This window comes from Castanea sativa, chromosome 5, assembly GCF_040712315.1.
Source record: "Castanea sativa cultivar Marrone di Chiusa Pesio chromosome 5, ASM4071231v1".
Taxonomy (NCBI): Eukaryota; Viridiplantae; Streptophyta; class Magnoliopsida; order Fagales; family Fagaceae; genus Castanea; species Castanea sativa.
In genome coordinates this window covers 48,135,867-48,151,751 of record NC_134017.1, presented here as the reverse complement: position 1 = coordinate 48,151,751, position 15,885 = coordinate 48,135,867, and the positions used below count along the sequence as shown (strand labels likewise).

At 37.1% G+C, this 15,885-nt stretch overlaps 1 long non-coding RNA gene across 1 annotated transcript; it reads left to right on the top strand.

The window, feature by feature from the left end:
* The first annotated feature begins 7,030 nt into the window (after positions 1-7,030).
* Positions 7,031-8,471, top strand: LOC142637248 (uncharacterized). Its single transcript, XR_012844584.1, has 3 exons — positions 7,031-7,300; positions 8,269-8,308; positions 8,425-8,471. It is a non-coding gene; the product is annotated as an uncharacterized LOC142637248 (long non-coding RNA).
* Positions 8,472-15,885: the final 7,414 nt, after the last annotated feature.

Below are 15,885 nucleotides of genomic sequence, written 5' to 3'. Positions count from 1 at the left end.
ACATAAATTAAATTCATAATTATGTGAAACCAGATGTACTTGAATTTGGAGATGCAGAGTGTGTGAGTGAGGTCGTTCTTTTATGCTCTAGTGAAAGATTAATTAATTTTTCATTCTTTTTTAATTTCAAAATTAATTACAATATAGCTATTTGGTTGGAAATTGTTAACTCAATATTTTACTTCGTCTTTCATAATTTCACATTGAGTAGACAATATGTATATAGATTTGTTGTTTCTAAGTGAGAGCTACATGGGTTGGGCTGGGCTTGACAAGTTAGAGGGTGAGGGAGATTCTAGGTGTGGGATGTTGAGAATGCAAATAATGTCCATGACCAAGTTTCATTCATGCAAATGCTCCCAAAACCAATTGCATCAAAGAGATATCAAGACAATTTTGTTCTGATAGGTCCCTTTTTGTAGGCAGAATAGAAACATTAATCATTAAGTCCATGATCCAGTGAGTGACAGTTTTTTGCCTACTGCTGTTTGGTTTCATTCCTTGTGATCTCAATCTTATGTTCATGTCCTAAAGTTTATGGGTCCCTGATGGCTTGTTTATGGGTACATGATTTTCCAGAGTGGTGTTTTTTCTTCTCATTGAGTCCACATATATATATATGCCTTCCCCTTTACCTAGGTGAATGAATTATATTGCATAATGGAAGTTGTGTGACAAATCTAGTTATGGTTAACTTATCATATGAATCATTAAGTCCATTTTGAGGCATGGGTTACCTTCTACTGAACATGGTAGCAACCTTTTTATTTTAATTTTCTTCCTCCCTTCGGTCAGTGAACATGGTAGCAACATTTTCTTCAGCACAGATGATGAATTGATTACTTAACTATGTCACTCCATTTTTACTCTTCAACGAACACAGTAGCAACTTAGTCTTTGGTAGATCATGCTGTTCTGGTATTTACTAGAGAAGTTATTTTATAAACTAATACTGGCATGATCCCTTTTGATATCTCACTTATTTTTCCCTAGGTATCTTATTGTTTTCTCACAGATGCTGTAGGAAAAGTTGTTATTAACCATTTTAGGACATACAAGAGTCCTATTTCACCATTATGGCACAACATAAACTCGTCTGCATCTGATGCTGGTGCATCTTATGTACATCTTTACAAGCTACAACGTGGTTTTACAAATGTAGTGTTAGATAATTCTATCATGGTACCTTCCTTAATATGCTGTTGTTATTGTCAAGTGCTTATATGTTTTTTGGATATCAACCTCGGTGACAACAGCAACTGGATTATGATTAACTCATCAAGGGGGATAGACAATTTTTTTGATATAAATCCTTTCAGAGGATCAGTAAACTTCCAATCTGCTGATGCTCTAGTTTTACAACCAAAATTGGCATTTTGGGTGTTATGGTTAAATCATTAAACTACACAAAAATTTTGAACTCTAGTGCATCATTATTGTAAACGAAACAAATACCTGGAAGTATGAGTTTATGTTTTAGATTTTTGATGTTTGAAGTAGAGTGGCAAAATTAGCTTTAGACTCCAATTGTTAATTAAATTTCAAGGAGCGATGAAAAAAACTTAGATGAAGTCCCATGCTTTGTGTTACTGTTTTGGTAGTTGCTACAGTGAAATCGAGTCTAAGAAACTCGAAATGTTAGTTTGCTAATTAGTTTGAAAATGATGTTAACTAACGTATATGTTTGAAAATGGGTGTCTTATGCCAATTTTCTCCTTTTGGTTCTATTTTTGTTTTAGGGAAATCGAGTGTTAAAGAGTCGAGTTCACGTGGAACTCAAGTTTCTAAGTTTCGAGTTGCTACAGTGAAATCGAGTTTAAAAACCTTGAGATGTTAGTTTGCTAATTAGTTTGAAAACAATGTTAACTAACATATATGTTTGAAAATTATCTTTATATGCCAATTTTCTCCTTGCAATGTCACCGAACTTACCTAGTAGTTTTAAGTTGATGTCTTCTATTTAGCTAGTTTTTCTATTCACTTGATTCTATCTTATTGACATAAATATTATCTCTTATGGAGCTTGTGTGCATAGTGGAATTTGGAGAATTGTGCAATAAATTAGGCTATACATTGAGATCCTTGCCAATTTATCTTGAACATGGGCTTATATTACTCTTGACTCCCTAAAATTTGTGTAGTATAGCTGCCGTTGCTGAGGTGGATGATGAGTTCGGTCCTAGTCCCAGGGTTCCTTTGGTGTTAAGGTTTCTAACAGAACATCGATCATCCGCTGTTTGGGAAGGCCAGGTAAAATTAAAATCGACGACCTGCTGAATTTCTATATTCTTTTCTTATCCTTTTACATTATGTTGATTTTTTTTTTTCATTTCTAAAATCCTAAGTTTGTCAATGGTATCACTAGCTTTGAATGCATAGTAATGCTCTTGCAAAATGGTCTCTAAATAATTATCTACCTCTTATCATTTTCGTTTTAGGCTATACTCCTGATTTTATTGATGTAATTCTTCTTAAGCATAACCTTAATCTTGATATATAGCTTTTGTATTTTTGGTTTTTGTATAAAAAAAATGAGACTACAAACACTTCGTTAAATAAGTTGTCATAAACTCATGAAAATTCCAATTGAAGAACTTATGGTCTATTTTGTAAACAATAGCTACAATCATTTATACAAAGGTTACGGCATATTGCATCTCATCACCATGGTTCTATCATGTGCAGGATCTGGGGGTATTGAAATGTCGTGGTCGTAATGAGGAGTTTCGAAAACGAAGCCCGATGGTGGATGATCGCGTCCTCAACATTGTCAAGAGAATTGGATTAGAGGGGCTGTATAGGACCCCATTTAGAGAGCTTGATCATAACTTGATAACGGTCTTTGTTGAGCGATGGCGGCCTAAAACCCACACCTTCCACCTTCCACATGGTGAGATGACGATCACATTACAAGACGTGGAGGTTCTGTTGGGGATTCCAATCGATGGTGAGGCAATTTTTGGAACTTGTGCCTTGAGGTGGGCTGTTGAATGTCAGCAAATGCTTGGAATTGTTACTAATTCTGTTGTGCTTAAAGGACAGAGGATCCAAATCAAGAAGCTACTTGAAAAAATTGACCAAGGGTTGCCCGATGGTACAGAAGAGGTTGCTGTGCATCAGTATGCACGGTGTTATATTCTAGCACTCCTAGGGGACACAATTTTCGCTGACAAGTTTGGCGATAGGGTGCATACGATGTGGTTGCAGATGTTGAGGGACCTTCACAATCCACCTCGGTACAGTTGGGGGAGCGCTTGCCTTGCATGGTTGTACAGAGAGTTATGCAGGGCAACCGACAAAAACGCTAGTCAGATTGGTGAGGCCTTAATACTCGTTCAGTATTGGGCATGGTCTAGATTCCCTTTTTTGTGCCCAAGGATAGACCCCCCACCAGATGGTGCATATGGCCCACCATTACCATCTTTGCCATTGTCTATTAAGTAAGTCTCTTCCTTGACCGATTCTCTTTTTTTTTTTTTGGATCCATCATTTTAAACAATATGATACATTGAACTTAGCATTATTCAACTACTTAAGTTTTTGAACTTAGCATTACAAAATAATTGAACTTAGCATTATTCAAGTATTATTCTACAACTAAGGATGCTTATGTAGTGTAGTAGTAGTATTTTAAGGAAAAATAAACATGCTGGATTTTTTAAGCTTACATCAGTATACATATCCTTTTTCTTTTTTATTAAATTGCATAATTGGTAGATATTGATTCCCTCTTTCTTCATTGTAGGTTGGTTTGGGTCGTGAGCACGAAGAATAGCCCCGCCGAAATATGTTTGGTTTGGTACCGTCAGCTTCTAGATTCTATGTATCCCAACCAGGTACCCAAATTGTGTTTCTTGTAATGTTTATGAATACTGTATACTGTTATAACTGTAAAATATGTCAGTTGAAAATAATGGAACATTGCATAATGTGCTGCGCTTTTTTTTTACTACAACAGGTGGTGTGGCAACCATATGAAGCCGAATTAGGCCACCTGCATGCGTTCTGTGTAGCAGGATGGGACATGTGGACGGTGAGGGTGCCGCTTGTATGTTTCTGGCTAGTAGAGAAACATACACCGGATCGTGTTCTTCGCCAGTTTGGGATGGTGCAAGAAATTCCCGAAGATGTTGATACTGACGATGCCCTTCATAAGATAGACCTAAGGGGGAAGATTGAAGTGGATTGGAGGGTCAGACATTTTAGCCACATCCAAGTATGGAATACGAGAGCACAGAAACTATGTCATGGAGCATGACTAGAGGGTGCTATGTCGAGTGTTCATCCATATTTCGGCTGGTATGGTAAAGTCACATGGAGGTTTGTCGACCACATTAGCGCCACACTTCTTATTACGGTAATCGATTTAACCTTTCTTTTCAAATTTTGTTGCGTATTACCATTTTTGCGTTAGGTGTACTAATTGTATTACAAAAATTGCAGGTCACCATGCACAAGCATATGTTGATGCATTATGTAGTAGACAGTTCTGAGCACAAGCTGATTACAGCTATGCTAAAGGAAGTGGATCGCCTTCACCGTCTAGCTGCCCATCTTCCCTTGGAAGATGCCGATACAACAAATCCAGAACTGCCAGAACATAATGGATAACCAGGCACGAGCTCAACTCCTGCCAGCCATAGCCATGGCCAGTGTGTTGCACCCCATCAACGGCAAAATCAACCCCCTCCACCCCCACATGCATCACCTGCCCCAGATTTCCCTCCACCCCCACATGCATCTCCTTCTCCAGAGATCCCTCCTCGTACTACTCCCGCATTTCTTGACCTACAGATCCCTGTACCCACTACACATGCATCTTCTCACCCCGAGATCCCTTCACCCACCCTATGTACATTTTCTGACCCCGCTCATCTATCCTTTACTCCGCCATCCTTTGATCTCGGCATTCCTTTCAATGACACCCCTCCTGTCATGCACACTAAATCTCCCTCATACAGCATTGGTCATATACACCATGTACCACCCCATAGTGACTCCATGTCATTCATGCCCACTCCTGGATTGCATACAGCTCCTACGACTATGAACCTCACTCACATTTCGTCCGCTACACCATCCTCCCTCGCAGTTGTAGTATCTTCAATTGTTGGGAGTCAAGCAAATCAACCAGCTGTACATGTCGAGAATGAGCAAGTAGTTGGGTTACACTCACCCCCACAAGGTCGGCCTAAATGCACAAGAAAAGAACCTCCTTGTGGGATAGGTGGTCACAAAGCAGGACACAAGGCTGGCCCTACGATATGATTGGTCATTTACTAGCTTTGAATACTTTCGTGACTGCTGTTATGGTTGGTATTAAAATTCATTTGATCCTTTGTTTCTTTGTAACTTCGTCTTTGCAGCAACGCAAGGAGCCTGACCAAGGAGATGCGGTACCCCCTCCCCCACATACCAGACATTATACAAGACAGCATAAGCGTCAAGTGCCATAGGGTTAGCACCCCATCTGCCATAGGGTTAGCTTTTATTGATGCAATCCCTTTTATATCACTTCAGGTGCAATGCTGGGATAATTGCCCACTACTTAGTGCTTTATATTTTTAAGCTTTTTTTTTTTGTTATAAAAATTCCTTAATCCATTTGCTCTCTCTTTCTCTCTCTTACACACACACACACCACGAATTATCCCCATGTTTATAACTTTATATAGTAGCTATGTTTCAATTGCTTTCCTCTTTCTTTTCTTTTTTTGGTCCATGTTTCAATTTCCTTTCTATTTCCTAGTAAACAATTAAAGTGGGGTTTTGCTGATCTTGCAATGCAGTAAGACCTTCCATGGTTTCTAGGAGAGGCATAAGTGGAAAATGTTGGTTAAATTTGAATGAAGAGGTGAAGACAGATTGTGGTGCCTTCAAATTGACGGTAAAAGGGAAATTGGAAGAAAAAATCAAGATGAAAGTTGAGCTGGTTTCTCCTCAGCCCAATAAAGACGGCAGCGGCAGCGGTGGCGATAAGAAGCCGGAAGAGAAGAAGGCTGAAAAGAAAGAAGAGCCTAAGAAACCCAAAGAGGTACTTAACACGTGGCATTTTTGAATTAGATATTAGAGATTGGATACTCTTGTGGTCCAATCTTTTGAATTAGGGAGTAGAGATTGGATACTCTTGTCCTTATTCTTTTCATTTCAAGTTACTGATATTATGAGTTAAAAAATGTGATAAAGCAATGTAAAAATCAATTGTGTAAGCACGAATAATATTAAATGATTGTAGTCATAGCTTGCATAGTTGAGGATTAATGTATGCTATAATATATAGAGAGACATTTGCGAACTGCAAATACAAAAATGTGTGCACTACATGCTGAATTTCTATTGTTTATGATATTTAAGTTTCCATTTCTTTCTTCTCTTTTTCCCCTCTATTATTTTATGGCTTATCAGTTGAGAGATGAACTTCATAAGGAGACAACCTCTACCTGCAGGGGATCTCAGGACCAACAACCTCAGCTGCATCCATAGGATGGTTCTTCACAGTCTTGGTATCCTCCATCTGTAGTTAGCTCCCCAACTTCATCTTGTCCAAGAACACCAAGCAGTGCCTCTTCTAGCAGCTTCTGTTCACATAAGATTTCAGTCAGGCCATCATCACATGTTTCACCTGCTGAAGCTACGGGTATTATTGTTGTTCTGAAGGATAAAAGGTAGGTGCTTGGTTATATATATCAATTTTTCCAACTATATTGTTGCTACATTGGGCCGGGGGGGGGGGGGGGGGTTATGTAGGGTAGTAAAGACATTGTTCTTATCTTTATTATTAAGATTAATATATGTTTATTGATTCTCTATGTTTCTTTAGATGGCTTGCAAAATGGGTGTGGGAAATCTTGTTAAGAATTAGGACTATACCTTTGGCTTGTCAAGAACCACCCTGTCATTCATGGAAATTTCCTATTAAGTTTTCTCAGCACTTTGCTTTTGTTTGTTTGAGGCTTTATTCCAATACACTATTTTTTAATGTTGATTATATTTTGGCCAAATTGTAAAGCTTATTACTAGATATTAAGTTATTTAATAAGTGATTGAAAATCTGAGTCACTCCTCCTTGGAGTGCATTTATTTAATGCATGTGTCTTAGTCACTCCAGTTGTGCCAATTAAGATAATTAACACTCCTGTATTATATTATGAGATTTCTAACTTCACTTTTGTAGTTTCTAATCATCTCTTGTTTTCTTGATAAATTTCTTTAGTGTTGATGAATTACGTAAGCTTTTGTCTGACAATGATGCATACCATCACTTCTTACTCTCACTTGATCAAGTGAAAATTCAAAACAATGTAAGTTGTGGATTATGCTCTCTCTCTCTCTCATCTAACATTCTCAAATATAGAATATAATTGTTGCATGTTGCTTGCTTTGGTTTGCTGAACGGTTATACTAAAATATTTCTTAGTTATGGTACCTTTTCCTTGGAACTGCAATAGTTTGACAATGGCTGTAAGAAAAGATGTTCTCATGGAGGATTTCTGAAAACTGGTAATCCTTTGGTGCTATCACCTCCCACCCAAAGTTTGTAGAGGATAGGGGTTTATCCAGATTAGTGGCAGACCCATACCATTGACTTTTGCTTTGATGAAACTTATTGAAGTGTGTGAGCAACTATGGCTGCCGGGCATGGATTCCCTTGTAGATATGTGGTGCTTTAATAGAATCTTGTCTGTTGTGATTATCTGATATGGTCTACAGATTATCTATATGTCCATATTTGATTCAGAAGTAAATGAAAGAAAGGGAATGCATGACACATGGAATTATAGATACTTAGGGAAAAAATGTTAGCTGCTTAGATTTTTTTGGGGTTATATATATATATATATATATATATATATATATATATAGAGAGAGAGAGAGAGAGAGAGAGAGAGAGAGATAACTGTGTTTGAAGGACAGAGATGTTTCTGATTGATGGGGTCATGAGTCTCCAGCTTGCTGTTTGCTGGTATGTCCTTCGGTTACTTGTATTTGGTTGGAGCAATACATTGATTTTCATCTTGAAGTCACTAAAATGTGATAAAGCAATGTAAAAATCAATTGTGTAAGCGCGAATAACATTAATTGATTGTAGTCATAGTTTGCATAGTTGAGGATTAATGTATGCTATAATATATAAAGATACATCTGCGAACTGCATATACAAGAATGTGTGCACTCACATGCACTACATGCTGAGTTTCTATTGTTTATGATATTTGAGTTTCCATGTCTTTCTAATCTTTTGCCCCTCTGTTCTTTTATGGCTTATCAGTTAAGAGATGAACTTCGTAAGGAGACTCTACAACTTGCGAGTGAGTGCTTGTCCTTTTCCCCACCCAATGTATCTACTTTTTTAGCATGTGGTTTAGGTAGTTGGAATACAATACTACACTTGGGGGAGAGATACTAACACTTTCTTTTATATTAGGGGAGAACTTGGAAAAGGAACCCTGGATTATGGAGCTTAGAAACTAGGTTAGTTTGTACGCTCATCTTTCATTTGTTGATTTAAGATTAGTCAACTGATCGAATAAATTTTTCCTTGCTTTAAGATTAGTCAACTGATTGAAGAACTTTTTCCTCCTTTGATTCTATGGTACAGTGCAGAATAAATCGGACAACAGAATTGGCTACTGCTCAGGAAAAACTCAATGAGCTTGAGAGAAAGAAGGAAGAGACATTGAAATTCTATTCCCCTCAATCCCTTCTCCAAAGGCTACAAGGTATTCTTCATCATGACAACTCAAGGTTCTGTTGAATAGGCCAACTTTGGTTATTCATTACTTAATGGCTCAAGCTTGATTTTATTTTAGAGATATACGTTATGGAGATGTGAAATAATTTTTTGTTATTTCAGATGCGATGAATAAGACGGAGGAGGAATTGGAAAACCTGCATAAACAGCTCTTAGATAGGGATGTGGACCTTGGGACCTTTGTGAAGAAATACAAGAAGCTTTGTACCACGTACCATAGGTGTGCGCTTATTCACCTTTCAGCCAAAACTTCTTCAATTGGTTGAATAGGTATATTAGATGTTGTATAATTTCATAGTGAGGAATGTTGCCTCTTGTTTTATTGTATGATATTGGTATAATTTTGTTTTGTTGGCATAAGTTCGTTTTGTATATCATGTGAGTCTTTTTTTGGCTATTGTCATTATGCCAATCCTTATTAAATCAAAGCCATTATTGTGGTTAACAATAACTTCATTGTTTGTATGTGCAAGTGCTATGTTCAATCTATCACTTCGCCCATTATTACCGACGTCCCACTTTTTGTATCAAGTTTGAGTCCTAACAGATTTGATGTTCTCTAACACTTTGCTAATTGTTATAGTATAGAATCAGGTGATCTTTCATGGAGGCTTGACTGCAGCTTGTGATATATTGTATCGTACAGAACTTCTGCATTATTTCCTATGCTATATGGAGAAAAAAAAATTGGTAGAAGATAATTTAAACTTGTATCACAGGTGTGGTTCTCCACACGGATTCATAATTGAAAAAAAATGGAGTCTATAGGCTATAGTCTATACTACCTTACCTTTTTCAACAAACTAAGGGTCATCCCTGTCTTCTCCTACATAATGTAATTAGGAAGATTTTTTGTTCCTAAAAATTGGTTGGGGTGAGTAGCTAGATGTAGAGGGCATGATCTCAGGTAAAAACGTGAGCCTTGAGCTGGTGGCTTTTCAGCACTACCCTTCGTCATCTATGATCTCTTGATTTTGATTAGGAAAGAAGACTCAACTAGAAGTTATAGTTGAAGGTTAAATGGTATATTCATCTAAGTGCAAAACAAAAGGTGTCATGGTTCATGCTAAAGGCATTAAAGCACTAGCATCCACCCTTTTAAAAAAAATTAGCATTTGGCACATCAAAAAGTCACTTTCTAACACAGCCTTTTGGACAAGTTATTCTTTAATAAAATCATGAGGGTAATAGTGAGGACTGAATGGGGCAATTATTTTTTGTGAGGTTGACACGTGGATTCAGTTAGGGCCTGACAAGAAATCACCCAAAAAAAAAAAAACCTATAAATCGAGTTCATAGAACTCGATTTCTGTGGACATATAAATCGAGTCCTCTGGACTCGAGTTCTACATTGAGTACTCGACTTCCCAAAATTCGAGTTTCCAAGCAGAGAGTTGGGACAAACTCGATCCCCATGAAGTCGATTTTTACGTTTTTTTTTTCTGAATTTTTTTTTCCTTACTTTTTTCATATCCTTTTTTTTTTGCTTACTTTTTTTTTCCTTTCTTTTGCTTACTTTTTTTTCCTTTTTTTTTTTCCTTTCTTTTGCTTACTTTTTTTTTTCTTACCTTTTTTTCTCCCATTTTTTTTCTTACCTTTTTTTTTTTCCTCTTTTTCTTACTTTTTTTTTTCCTTTCTTTTGCTTACTTTTTTTTCTTACCTTTTTTTTTCTTACCTTGTTTTTTTTCCATTTTTTTTCTTACTTTTTTTTTCCTTTATTTTGCTTACTTTTTTTTTTTCCGTTTTTTTTTTGCTTACTTTTTTTTCCGTTTTTTTTTTCTTATTTTTTTTTCCTTTTTTTTCTTATAGTCTCAACAAGAAGCACCAACACAGACGAGTATAACAGCTAATAGAAATAATTAACAACTAATTGAAAGATAAAATTAACCATTCATAATATCACAATATAGAAACAGGTACATTGGATACAAAATACTTTGATTACAAGTGCATTCAGTGATAAAAGAAAATAATAATTGTGCCGATACAACCCAGTAGTAAGTTCGAATACACAATAAAGAGAACCACAATTTACATCTACAATGGCATTCCAAAATCGAGTATCTGCATACCTGAGAAAAATTGAAATATTGTCATTAGATACCAACAGCCAAAACAACGGTACTAATCTACGTAACTTGGATAATTGATACAATCATGAAATTTTATATAAAAGCATCACTTACCTAGGTTGGGTCAATATTGCTTGTTGAAGCCCTACGGGAAGTGGACATCTTCTACGGTTATGCCCATGTTGATGACACAGTCCATAGCTCTGCTTTTGTTGAATCTCCCTCAAGTTAGAATCTGGCTTTCGGCTTCCCGGTTTTCGCCGGACCCCATCCATCTCATTCCGTATCTTAGACTTCACAGGTCGACCTTTGGCCCGCAACAGGTCTGGGTCAGGCACCCACTTTGGACCTTCCACATCCCTCCATAATGACTCTGACTTTGGCACCACAAATTGGTGTGAGTAGGTGCGAATGGTGTTCTCCAAACTATAACATGGGTCAATATATGCACTTGTATCTTGCCCCAAGGAATGAAGAACTGTAATTGCATGTGAACAAGGGATCATTCGATTTTGCCACTTTCCACAACCACATGTTCTGGCCAATATGTTTATTTCATGACTATGTTGTCCCCCTCCAGAGCTACGGATGTTGTACGCAGTCGTTACTTGATATATACCATGGACATTATTAAACAGCCTTACTTGGTGTGTTTTAGATTTTTTTCAGATTTGCATCAAAGATTTCTGAGGCATATTTACTCCACACCTTGCCCTCCAAGAGATCATGAGTAATTTTTTTGTGTCGATCATGGAAATACGCGACAAGTTTTCTCCAAGTGAATTCAACCAGTGCAGCAATGGGCAGGCCACGGGCACCTTTAAGTACTCCATTGAAGCACTCCGAGACATTGGTTGTCATAGCCCCATAACGGTATCCACCATCACGTAGCTGGGTCCACTTGTCTATATCCTCTTTCATTAGATATGTGTATGGCATGATGGATGGGTCGGGTTCACTTACCTGTTGTTCGGTGGCTGATTTCTTCCTAAGGGCCTCAATCTCGACTTCCTTGATAGGTTGCATGTACAACTCAAATTTAGCTTCCTGAGTAGCATACCCCGCTTTTAAGGCCAATGACTTTAAAGTGGCATCTTGAAAATGCGTGTTGAAGTTGCTAGCAACATGTCAAAGGCAATATCTGTGGTATACTCGTACTCGTCCATGATCATCTCTAGGCCAGTTTGCAATTGCATTTCGAATACCCTTATGTCGGTCAGAAATTATGCAGATGTCCTTATTTGCTATCACATCCCCTAGTGCAAACCTGACGCAATCTAAAAACCACCTCCAACTAGGCCCTGACTCTTTGTCCACAACAGCAAAGGCTAGAGGCAAAACCTTGTTGTTGGCATCAGTGGCCATTGCAATCATCAACACCCCTCGATATTTACCATACAAATGGGTCCCATCAATACTGATTACTGGCTTACAATGTTTGAATCCTTCAATGCAAGGAGTGAAAGCCCAAAATACATATCGCAATATAGTAACACCCTCCTCCCTCGGTTCAGTGAGATACCAGTACCGGGTGCCAGCTTCTTGATCCAAGTATGCCAACAACAACTTTTTCAACCTTTCGTAAGACTCTTCCCAATCGCCGAATATCTTTGCAATAGCCCTTTGTTTCGCATCCCATACCTTATAGTAAGAAAGCTTATGTTCATAATACTTCCCTTTGATGTAATCTCTAAGGTGTTGAATTGTTGCCGTGTGATTTTCTCGCAACGTTGGAACAAATTCTGCTGCAAGAAAATTACAATCCATCATTCTACCATTAAGAGCCATGCCAAGGGTCATACAACTGTGAGGACCCCCATAAGATGTGACCATCCATGTTCCCTATTTAGGCTTCATGATTGCACCAACGTACCACTTGCATGACCCATCCATGCATTTCACATACAGTCTACTTTTGGTTGACCTACTAGTCAGAAAGTTTCTGTTATGCTTTGCGGCATAAATTGTTAATGCACGTTTCACCACTTCTTTATTCGCAAAAATCAACCCAGTACAAAAATTCATGTCCGCATTCCAAGTAGAAGCAAATGCTTGCTCACCAACTTCAGGATCAACCATGTTTTCCCAAGTATTTTCATAAAATGATAAGGCGGGAGGTTCATAAACGTGGGTTGCATTTGTAACATGCTGAACTCTAACGGTAGGGTTTGCATCATCTTCATCACATTCATCCATATCATCAACATTAGGATTGAGAGTAATTTCATGGTCATCAACACCCCTATCAAAGTCACCTCGCTCAATCCTCTCTTCGTACTCATCTCTATCGTCAAGATCTTCCCCAACACAGTGTTCGTCTTCATCTTCAACTACTGGAACTGTAGAGGATTCACCTCGATGTGTACAAAATTGATCTTCATATCTATTGTCAGGTTCGCTCTCAACTGTTCTTGGTGTCTCTTGAAAAGGGGGTGTATAGCCTCCCAACGTGGTGCATTGATCATCTAGGACTGCAAACTGTAGAGATGTAGTTGTTTGTACAATATCTACTGCGCTGACTTCTGCACGCAGCTCCAAAGTGACGTACAACTCAAAATTTGCTACTTGTTCCCATTAACGCATCTTGTGAAACATGAACTTCACATGTTTGTCTTCTGTTATCGCCATATATCTGTAATTAATGCATTGATTGAGGACTTCATGTGGAGAACGGGAAGTAATATGTATGTCATGCAAAACAGGGTTCAGTTGCAGCTCTTCCATAATTTTTATCTTCAAATCACTCAAGGTCTTTAACTTATGGCGTATCATCATATAACAGCACTGGATACTCGGACCTTGAAATGGAAATCCGTCATAAGGGTTGGCATTGCCAAGGGATCCACCGTAGTATATATTTATATAGATCATTATCAACCTATAGATCATCAAGTGCAATTGTGTTAGTGACAAATTTATAACTCTCAATTAACATCAATCACAAAACTTTGGGTATGACATGCCAACAATACTAACCTCAACCAAATTTGCATATACTCACGTCCAAATCATTCTAGAGGCATGACTTTCAAAACCCATTCAAATAAGATATGATGAACAAAAATATTATAGCAACTAGTTACCCATTGAAATCTTTGTTACAAATCTGAAACAACTATATCTTGAAATAATTTATACTAAAAAGACTGTAATGGGTGTCTTAAGTATCAAACTCATAATCCATTTCATACCAATGACAAAAACCTAAAAGTATTAAATATTCCTAACAATTGATCACAATATTTAGTACTAAATATTCCCAATATTAATTTTTTTAAAAAACCTAGCATATTATTAATCACAATATTTACACTAACAAAAAAAATATTCTCAATATGTTGTAATAACATAATTAATCACAATATTTGGTACTAAATATTTCCCCAATACTAAATATTCCCAATAATTAATCACAATATTAATTTTTTTTTAAAAACCTAGAAAATAATTTAATCACAATATTTACACTAACAAAAAATAAGCAAATATTCCCAATATGTTGTAATAACATAATTAATCATAATATTTGGTACTAAAAATTCCCAATAATTAATCACAATATTAATTTTCTAAAAAAAAACTTAGCAAATAATTTAATCACAATATTTACACTAACAAAAAAAAAAACAATATTTCCAAATATGTTGTAATAACATTAATCACAATATTTAGTACTAAGTATTTCCAATAATTAATCATAATAATAATGAAAAAAAACTAACAAATAATCACAATATACTAACAAACTACCCACAATATACTAACAAATAAATTAATCACAATATTTACACTAACAAACAAAAAAACAAAAATTTTCCTAATATGTTCTAATTGTTTCTTAAAAAAATAACCTAGCAAGTAACCACTATATTTAACTAACAAAAAATATTATCAATATTGTAAAAACATTACCTGAGAGTTGATGAAAGTTGAGTGTGATTGTTGTGTGAGTGATGAGAGGCGAGTTGTGTGAGTGATGAGGTAAGTTGTGTGAGTGATGCTGCTGTGAGAGCAGAAGAGAAAATGTGAGAGCATAAGAGATGTGAGTCGGGTAACGGGGGAAAGGTCCCAGTTGGGACCCACATGACACGTGGATGGGCTGGGGACCATTCACAGAAATCGAGTTCAATAGACTCGATTTTTAGAAGCAAATAAATCGAGTCTCCTTTACTCGAGTTATGTCCACGTGCCCGAAAACTGGTGGGGAACAAAAATCGAGTCCAGTAGACTCGATTTACTTTAAAGTGATCACGTGCGCACGTGACCTTCACATGGTAAGATGTGGAAACTGGAAATCGAGTACAAATGACTCGATTTTTATGACCAAAAATCGAGTTCATTGAACTCGATTTTTATGGCCAAATATCGAGTTCATTGAACTCGATTTTTGTGCCTACGTGGACTCCTTGTCCAGCTCAGCCCGTGCTGCGATGGAGAAATCGAGTACAATGTACTTGATTTATAAGCCAAAAATTGAGTCCAATGGACTCGATTTGTGAGAAACCAAATTTGTTTCAAACCTTTTCTTACTAATGATATAGTTTGAATTTTTTAGTTATTTCTGAAAAAACGCCCTGACTTTCTCCCCAAGAGTCTGAGTATCAGAGCTCAGACCGAGTTGATTTGCGAAGAAACAGAGCAGAAGCAGAGCATAGAGACAGGTGTGACAGTGGAAGAGCCTGACATTATCAATGTTGAGGAGCTTATGCAAGACCTTGAAGATGAAGAAGAAATGGATTTTGATGACGAAATCAACAGCAAGAAAAAGAAGAAGAAGACGAAGATTAGAGGAACACAGAGTCACAAACATTGCAGAGACCATGAAGAAAAATGGAAAGCTAAGCAGAAAAGAGACCGAGATACAAGAGAGATGCATCAGATCGTGAAATTTGTTAAGAAATTATCTTAGGTGAGTGAAAAACTACAAAGAAATCTGTGTTTTTGTTTCAGGCTGGTATCAATTTTCTGGCCGAAATCCAGTATTTCTGCCGGTACAGCCAAAACGCTCCTGGTACTGCCGGTATTTAAACCGGTACAAAATGAGGAAGTCTTTGTACCGTTT